Raw genomic sequence first — 10,518 nt, forward strand, 5'->3', positions numbered from 1 at the left:
CAATTGCCAGAGCGTCTATTAGATCAAAATTTTTGCATAATAAAAAAATGTAAAGTAAAAACCAATTGGTATAATATAAAGTTGTATAATCACTGAATTTATATTAGTCCCAAAGATGTGCTGGTACTTGAGGTAGAAAAAAACAACTAAATAGGTATTATTCAGTGAATTTGTACAAGTTATAAATAAGAGAAACGGAATAATCAAATTGTTTTTTATTAATATTAATTGACCAAAGGGATTACCCGGTATTGCTCAGAGAGAGACAGAGGGCAGAATATAATTTAAAGAGAAGAACTAATATTTATTTTAGTTCATTGATTGATTTTCACAATAGCGACACGCTACATCTTTAAATATTATAAATGATTATGCTTCCATTAAAAAATGTATATGCTAATTAAATTTAGATGGTCCTATAAATATAATTTTTCTTTTCTACTTCGTGCAGATTTCATAAGAATCTCAATAAGTAATGATTATTGAGTCGTTGCCTTTATTGGATCTTCCAAATTTTCTTCATAAAAGAAACAAGAAATTTTCCTAAAATCAGTTGGTTGTTAGTAGACTATATAACCCATATACACTTTTCCCGTTCATCTGCTCATATCTAAAAAAAAATAAATACAATCAGCCTCTCACTTGTTATTTCTTTTTGTTTTAAGGACGACCACGTGGACAATTTTTAATCAATTATATTTGTCTGCAAGAAACATTTTCCATCATGAGAGCTCATTTTGAGCCACCACAGGAGAAACACAATTTTATGTTGAGTTCGGACGTAGCGTAGTTAGTAACAAAATAATTCCCGATATCTCAGCACTCCTTGCGGACAAAAAAGTATCATCGTAGCCAACTAAATTTGAACAAAATTGATCACGTGGTTGTTGTTTCGATCCTTGGTTTGTTAGTTTTGAAGAACAATACAAAAGAGCGGTTCAATAAACGCCATGCAAGAATTTCTTTTTTCAGGCGCTTTGGTGATCAAAATAAATGAAAATGAGGAGCGGCACTCATTTTCTGCTGGATATCCAATCTGAGTAATGAAATAACTCTTCCCAACTCTGAAATAATTCATTATTCAATAATTAAATTTAATCTTTGTCAGAAAATTGTTTACACCTTACACGACCATATTTGAATTCAACCAATCAACGTTTAGAACATTGAAAAGGTAAGGGGGAGTAGACAAGTTGACAGTTGACAACAAAATACATTGTAAAAATGAAGTATATGTGTTATAATTTACAAAAAGCACTAATGAATTATTGTTTGTGCTGTGTCTCTAATCGAATTATTAGATAAAACCAATGCAATTTTGATTGTTTAATTCAAAGATTGATTCTATAAGAAATGTGCCAAAAAAATAATAAACAACTACTCTCTTCCTTTTTAGCATTAATATATTTTTGTATTAATTAAAGCTATTGTACTTAAGTATGTTCCATTTAAAGAAGCATACTTCTATCTATGCCATTTCAATGAATGACTTCCACAATCTCTATGCATTTAAATTGTTCTTAATTAACAAGAACTTATTATTTAATACATTTTATTATATTGATGGCTGGGAGTTAAGTTATTCAATAATGAAGCAGATATGATTATTTTGGTGTCAATGCAATATTCTATGCTTATATGTTCTATGAAAGTAAGAGGTTCCTTATCAAAAAAAAGATAACTATAGAAAATAAGTGCATTCACTCATGGATCGAGTTTCTCTCTCTTTCTCTAGAACAATTCATTAAGTCACTCTATTTTGACTATACTTTTAATGAACTAGTATATATATATATATATGTATTTCATGTATAAATATATTTTTGGGTTAATACTTCCCACCCCTGCAAAAATAATAAAAAATAAACTGATTCTAGTTAAGTTTTAAGCCTCTTTGTGTATTTTTTTTCGTGGTATAGGTCATTATTATTAGAAAATAAAGGGATTTCAAGTCGGAATTGAACATTTTTAGACTCTTGTAATAGCACAGAGTGGGTTTTAGGGGAAGGGGGCAATTATACCCACCCTATTCTTGTATTATATTTTGTGAAATTTTATATTTCATTTGTAATAAAATAAATCCACTATTTTAAATGGATTTTTTTCATAATTGTTTATCTCTTTAGACATTAAAACAAGACTTACATAAAGGTCGGACTTGACAATTTCCATCATTTTATGCAGATTTTGACCATTGGTCTTCCAAACGTCCTTCATCTTTGCCATCGAAGTTACTGAAACGGGATCGAAGAAACAAAAATTGCACTTGATCGGCTGTTACAATATCAAAACCATAAACATTATTCCCATTTTTAGGCGCCTGTCTTGCGTTATTGGCTTTATCGTAAAATATTCCATATTATGTCTTTGCTGGTATCCATCTATGACACAAGCTCACACAATACCGAGCCAAACAATTGCATAACTGTTACATAATTTTTTTTAGTAAGAAATCTTATCTTTCAACTATAATCTAGTGTAAAGTGATCTCACTTATAAAAAACGAGATACATATTACTGAAAACCATCTATCAGAAAAATAATAGATTTGTTTTTACAAAGTCATCTCTTATATTAAGTATTAATTTTTTTTACAGGTTTAATATTTACTTATACTTTGCCAATATCTCATTGAATTGTCTTGGCCTTGTTCTGAACAGCTTGAAGATCTTTGCCTTGATTTTCTTTTTACTACATCACGAATAATCACCATGTACTAGAAAAAAGATTGACCTTTTGAAAAAAAAAGGAACTATTTTCTTTAAAACTCATTAATTGTAACAAGGACACAGTTGTTTAAAAGTGGCGATAAAAGGTTTTTTCTAAAGATAGGTCGTTATAAAAATAAAAGCAAACGCCATTCGATAAAAGTGGTTCTAAAATATTCTGAAGACAATGCCATTTCAAAAAAGTGCCCTGCACATTGTTATCAATGAATTAAAAATTGTATTTATTAGGTTTTTTAGTAATTGGTTTATCAGTATAGAAATGGAGCAAATTAAATAATTTGAGAGTTATTGAACAAAAAGGTGGAATTTTATCTTTGATGAAACAGGAATACGACAACTCCTTGAACCCTTTTGATACCTTCTAAATGATGGAACCCAAGAGGCCCATTATTCTTATTCATTATACCAAATAATAATAAATATGAAAAGATAATAATAGATTTTGGAAAAAGTTATTTCATAGATTTGGATATATAAGAAGTGTTACAATCATTTGATTTAACCCAAAGGTACCTTGTACTGTTTGATAACTTATTCCCAACGAAAATCCCACTTCAGAATCCCCTCCTTGAAAAAATTCCATGTCCCTATTGGCAAAAAAAAATGGACAACCTATTTTCACAGGCTTCTTTTGTAGCCAAATGTGCTCCCCCCCCCAGTTTGTTGGTCATAGACAGGAACAGGTGGTGTCACTTGGTGTCAGGTCTCAAATGTAGGTTGGATACATAAGAACATCTTATCCGAGCTCCAAGGCCTTCTGGCGATTCATCAAAAGATGTGTGCGGCCTGGCGTTGTCTCTTATTTAGTAATGCTGGCCACTTCTGTTCGATCGCCAACTTCAACCGGTAGAGAGCAGAATTGAGGGGGGGGGGACCACTCAAACCACTATTGTACAACACGAAACCAAAAGAGTATCGGACCAGCATACATTGCAAATTCTCTTCATAACTTTTGACGCTTTTTCTTCCTCTCAGGAGTTAAAATGTAAAATATGGCAAATTTCTTCCTTTTATACCTCAGTACTTGACCCACAATACTTCAAGACTGAAAAGTCCACCAGCAATAGTGTCCTAGAAGAGTTTTTAGTTAATACTTACGTCTTAACAACACTTTATCGTATGATCCGATGTAACAAGTAATGAACAAGTCAAAAAAAAGTACAGCAAATACGAAATTACTTTTCCACAATCCCATACATTCGAAAACAGAACAATCTATGTTACATATATAAAGGGTAGGGCAGTAAAACGTGGACTAGAAATGGGTTTAGAAATATATTAATTATTTTGTATTTTCAATAATAGGCAAAAAATAATGTTAACAAAACATGTAGACATGGTTTTTGCAAAACTTTTCTCCCTGTATATGGCCACCCTTATTATAATCACAGCCTCTACACGTCGGTAGAAGGATATGCAGGAGTTGATGAGAAACTCCTCCGGAAAATTGTCTCATAAAACCACAATGGAGTACTTCAGGGAGTCCACATTTGTGTGTGAGGTCCGGATGATTTCCCTCTCCAATGTTACCCGTATAAAAAAGTCCGGTGGCTTCAAATCTGACAAGGAAGGGGGCATATCTCTTTGTACCAGAATCAAGCTATGTTATCTGCGCAGAACTTTTGGTATTTATCAGACGAGTGAGAGAGGTCATAAGTTCACTAGTAGTTACTCCATGGGTAGTTCGTATTCAGGCATGGAACTATGGTGTAACTAAGCAACATATAGTAAACATTCTGGCCGATTTTCTATACACATTGAAAAAGAACAGATACAGACGCCTCACTACCGAGGATCATTGTTTGGCCCAAATATTTTGTATGGTAAACCCCTTGGACCTCTTTTTTCAACAAGCCAGTGTTGGTTCTCGTGGTTGTAGAATTGATCAACTGTGAAATCTTCTTATCCGAGAAAATGTTCACAATTGACCTATTTGCCTTGATCCATGTAAGGAATTTCTTGCCTTCTCGAGCCTGCTGGCTTTCATATTCTCAGTAAGAAGGTAGCTTGGGGTCCATGTGAAACAAACAAATCCAAAGTTGTGTTTTATATCCCTCATGATGGTCCTAGGAGCCATAGAGAAGTCGTTGGTGATGCGATTCATTAAGTGATATCCTCCTTTATATTCTTTTCCTTACTTAATAAGAACTTCGTATCCCTCTTTAAATTATGTCCTCCACTTCCTGACATCCTGGAGAGGTCTGTTCCATTTTTTTCATCTTGGCCAACTTAAAGACTAAGCTGCTAGAACACTTAACGTTGTCCGTAATCTTCACCACATCAACTCCAGCACCATGAAAATCTGATATGTGCTGCCTTTTTACTTTTTGCTCGCTCATGTTGATGAAATGACTAAATGATTTTTATAGTTTGTTAAAAAGGATAGCAGAAACCGAATATCAAAAAATAAACCTGTTCATAGTAATGAGAAAATACACATTAACTGTTCACGTTTTACTGCCCTCCCTGTATAGTTTGTAGATCCCACACATTTATTATTTTTACAAAATTGCAATGGACGGATGGAGTAATGATTGAAGCCTGCCCTTATCAGACAATTATTTTTGTCTCATTTCGTTAATGTGGTTATTTTTATTATTTTTACCAAGACATCATTACTTCATTAATTTATTGTACATTTCTCTTTTATTAATATATTATGTATGTATATACAATATACATCTTTTAAAAAGGAAAACAAAAGACGTGCATTCGTAATTCGATCTTTTGTATGAATGTGTCAAATTCCCAAACTTGTATTTGATATTCATTTTTTTAAATCAAGTTTAAAAAAATAAGCTATATATGCGACCTGTCAACACAAGAGCAAGCTTGAGTGAGATTATATTTGTATTCTTTGATGAATATTCGTAAAATATTATTCGGATTAACTTTTTGAAGGTGCCGCAAATTTAACTACAAGTAGCTAAAAATGATTGTCTCAGTAAAAGAATGAGAAATTGATATATTTTCAAGGCTCAGCAGGATTATATTTGAAAGAGGTTTGATTTTTTTTTCAAAAATAATACAAATTTTTGAAATTTTTTTTGGGTAATGTTTCGAATATTAAATTTCAAAGACTACATTTTTTGAAAAAAAAATCAAATTTTCATTTTGAATAAAAAATCCATATTTATTTTCGAATCTACAGTTGTTCACAAAAAAATTGAAATAATACATTCTTTGAATTTTTTTTTTTCAAAAATCGTTAGATATTCTCAAAAAATTTCAAAAATTAAATTTATTTAGAAAAAACTGGAAAAATCCATAACTGTTCCTAGAAAATTAAATTTTTTGGAAAAAAAAATTTCAGTATTAAATTTTTTGGAGAAAAATTTAAAAATCCATAGCTTTTCAATGTAAATGAAAGAAATTTGAAAAATTTAATGAAATTTCAAATATTGAATACTTTGAAAAAAAAAAAAATCAAATAAGAGACAAGAACCCTTCCATCCCACCCCTGCGGACGACTCTGATTTTATTTGATAAGGGTCATATGTTGGATAATAGAATTCTCTTTAATATAATAATAAAGGTTGTATACTAAACTTGGATATCTCAACTCAACGCATTAATTTTAATAAACACCAATAATTGAGTCAAATATGTCTATAAAATTATATCTTTCTGAAGTAGAACACTCTGTAAAAAGCTTAATACTCACTTTTTAAAGGATTTTAAATCGCTGAATTATTTATTAAGAAATTGAATCTTTTATATTTAGGTCCGATTGCATCCATTACTCCATATTAGAAGAGATTCAAGCCGCGAATAAACAAACATATTTGGTCATATACGGACATATGATTCACTTTTGTTGTTAATGAGTCAATGAATAACACGTTTGCTTTTAACAAAAACGGTCTATCTTTTTTTTTTTTGGTTCAATTGCAATCCAATCCATCATTGTTGATGAGATGATATACGTCACTCGACTTGTTTGAAAGTAATTTTAATATAAGTTGATTATCATTCATTTGTTATGTATAAAAATACATATTAGTTAAGTTTTTCATAATTAAGTATTCACATATGTTTTCTTTGTCTTGATGGATTATATTTGGTAATAGTTTGAAACTTACATTTTGAAGACCTATTTTATAATGTCAAAGTAATTTTATTTAAGTATCCATTATTAATGCAATTACTTACAAGAGTCTTCATTGTATAACACTGATATACAAATATATTAAAAAAAATAGAGAATAGAGTTAAGTTGTTTGATGTAATTGATTATAAGTTACCAGATAGTTTGGCAAAATATTATTGTTTCTATTTTGAATAAATTTTGAGAGGTACAATTACGCTTGAGGTATATTTAGGATGCAAATAAAATATATATAATGATTGATTCATTATTATACTTAACCTAATTGACGGGGTTTTTTGGGAGGGGGGAGGGGCAGTGTAATACAATTATTTTGCAGTTGAAATTAATAAACTTTTAACAAGTTCATGAAAACTTGAATTTAAAAAAGGTTAATTTTTATTGATTTTTATGCAACATCGTTTTTAAAATTTATTATTAAACTTATACTTAGAATATATTATAAAATAATAATTTTGATACAAGGGGATTAAAACAAGGTTATAGATGCTTCATATTAAAAAATAGTTGATTAATTGATACTAAGAAACTGATAATGTTTTCCCCCATAATATTATTGTAATCAAGATTTATGTAACCTAACCAGCTTATTATATTTAAATTTATTAGTAAATATAAAAAACTAAATTGACCATAATTAATCAAAAAACGACATTTTTTAAGAGCAATTTAAAAAAAGTTATAGAATATAACCAATTATATTCTATAACTTAAGCTAGGATATGAAGCACTTTTAGTCAAAATAAAAAAGATATTAGCTTCTATGTAATGTTTTTCATTTTACTAATTTTTTTGTAACTATTTACATTTTTATTAATTGTAATCAAGATAAATTAATGAAAAATTTGTTTTTCAAATGCTAAAATGTTTGTATCAATTTATATTTACTTTTATTTTCTTCTATATAGTTCTGTCATGTTGAAATATGACACTGAATTGTTGATCAACCCTAAAAACGGGAATTCAAAAAAAATTAGCTGTAAGGCCAAATCTTTGAGGTTGAAAATTTTAATCGTCCTATTTGTGATTTACAGCTTAAATAACAATAATTAATGTGGGTTTCAGCCTGTAGGCCAAATGTTGTTGCATGGTGTAATTTAACAAAGAGGCCGTTTATAGACACCGTAGTAAATGAGATAAATACCAATCTGCCAAAAATCCCAAAAGTTATTGTTAGGATTTTTTAGGATAATTTTCTGAATGTTGATCTATTTTATATTATTGATGGCCAGACCGACCAAAAAAAGGAGTTTATGTTATTTGAATATAAACTACCATTAATTTGTTAAATATCGTGAAAATTCGAAAAGTAATAAGAAATGTAACTATTATTTTTGAATTATATTGATGATCAGTACCGAGAAATTTAATTTAAGGTGACGCTAAATTTTAAAATGACCATGGGCTTCCAATGTTAAGGAAATAAATTAAAAATATTTTAATTTTTTAAATTATTTTAATTTATTTAATAATTGGATTTTGTTTTTAAGACACTGAAATATAAGTAATAATGGGCATCATTGGCCCAATACCAGTAAATTTATAACTACACAAATGAACCGCTTAAATTGGTTCGTTGATATATCGATAAAGTCCTATTAATATTTTTTGTTGTGTTGACCTTTTTCAATGAAAAAGCTACGTTTAAAAATTAAAAAGGAAAATCAGTTGATGCATTTTCCCTTCCTTCTTTTTTTGTTCATTATTTAATAAGTCGTTGTGGTGTTAACTTCTCCCTCTGAAGTAATTATTCTCGTCTATCTTTGGTGTCAATTGTTTTAAAAGTTCACAATAAAATAAATATATATTAATTTAATAATATAAAATAAAATAAGTACAATATTTTCACTAATGCACTAATGCTATTTTAAGGTACAAGGTTCTCATCTCAAAAACATGTAACAGGCAGCTGATATTATCAAAGGTCATAATTCAGTTGTACCATATGTTTCGCTTCTGTTTTCTCCGAAAGAATTAACGAATAATTAAAACAGCTTTAGAAAATGAAAATAAAGCACTGTTCATATACAAAAAAAAAAAAAACCTCGCACGCTAAAAAATGCTTAGGATTTACTACACTACGTAAAACGTTCAACGTTGAAGTAGTATTAAGTTTTCATTATATAGTCTTTTAATGTATTTAAACTAGTAATTTATCATAGAAAGTATCATGATACATTCATACTTATTCAAATGGTTTACTATGAGGTTGATTCGGCGCCATTATTTAAAAAAAAAAAAAAACTATTACATATTTCATATCTTGCAAATGCCATAAATATGTCATTCATAGGTAGACACCTTCATGAATAAAAATGAATATCGTTATAAAGTAGACCTGTTTGGACAAACTACTCGTATAATCATTAAGTGAACGCCCAGTAATTTAAAACTATGATGGACTTCAAATTATATTTAATTGAACATTATAAACAATATATTTTTATTATTGTCTTTTGTACAACAATGTTTAATAAGTATTGTTTAAAATTCAATCTTTATGACATGCTTCTTGAAATAAGGATTATGTAATTCAATCAAAAATAAAAGAATGCTTATAAATCATAAATTATGATCTAAACGTATGTATTATTATAATCTGTGCAGAAAAAAAGGAGTTTTCCCATTAATTAATACATTTTTTGAAAGAATAAATATTATAAAATCATTTTTGTAAAAAGCTATTTGTTACAAAATCTGTAACTGCAAGTATTAATTATGTACAATAGACAGGTTCTTGAAATGTTTGTTTTTTAAGAGGGACATTTTTCAAAAGGGTTCTTTTTTGTAAAGTATAAGAAAATAAAAAGTTTGAGCCGTATTGATTTCTTTTAAGAAACGCCATTTAAGACAAGTGTAGACCTTTTGTTAAAAGTTAAAGACAAAAATAGTACAGGTTCGTAGACTACAATTGGAAGAAACTTTAACCTCATTCAGATCTTGTATGAGTGAATAAATAGCCCTAGTTTTTCTTGTTCAACATGAAATTATGTACCTACAAAAAATCGGTTTATGGTCATTTTTAGTCAGTTGTCAAGATGGAGAAATACAATTACTCATCAAGGCATGTTTTGCTTATAATAAATTTTCAAAATTCTTTGAACGCAAATAAATCCTAAATTAGTGATATGAGAGTACCATAGTAGGTACTATCTGATTTCCCCTTTATTCAGAAATTTCAAATTTGTAGGATTAGTCTAAAATTAATAATTGGAAATAACTCTGGGACATTTTATAAAGATTATAATTTTTATATATTGAAATCTAAAATGGTTTCATAAATTCCTTTGAATGGAAATATTCACATGTAAAAGTTGAAATAGGATAAAAATGTCAGTAATACACAAAGCTTTAAAAATGTGTTAAAGAAATTAAGGACATTAAAAGAGTTATTGGAACCGTTTAAAAACAAGCAGGTTTCAATAACACATTGAACAAGGATAACTTTTGGTTCAGTCTTACTGAAGTTGTTTATGATTGGACATAGGGTTTTCCTTTTTCAGAGATTATCAAATTGTTAGATGTACATGAAGGAACAATTGTTGATACTATACAAATGCCCGATGAAGCTAAATGTAATATTAAAAATATTGCACTTTTTGATATTGTTGATTCCACCCTTAAACGAAAAATGGATGAGGCCTCGAAAGCCATTATACCACATTATTGTTACTGCATCTT

General features: G+C 29.1%; 1 long non-coding RNA gene across 1 annotated transcript; it reads right to left on the minus strand.

The window, feature by feature from the left end:
• Positions 1 to 200: 200 nt before the first annotated feature.
• Positions 201 to 5,083, minus strand: LOC121124281 (uncharacterized). Its single transcript, XR_005866263.2, has 4 exons — positions 4,868 to 5,083; positions 2,611 to 4,795; positions 2,146 to 2,425; positions 201 to 610 (listed from the first exon to the last, which is right to left on the minus strand). It is a non-coding gene; the product is annotated as an uncharacterized lncRNA (long non-coding RNA).
• Positions 5,084 to 10,518: the final 5,435 nt, after the last annotated feature.

Source organism: Lepeophtheirus salmonis, chromosome 9, assembly GCF_016086655.4.
Source record: "Lepeophtheirus salmonis chromosome 9, UVic_Lsal_1.4, whole genome shotgun sequence".
In the NCBI taxonomy this organism is placed as follows: Eukaryota; Metazoa; Arthropoda; class Copepoda; order Siphonostomatoida; family Caligidae; genus Lepeophtheirus; species Lepeophtheirus salmonis.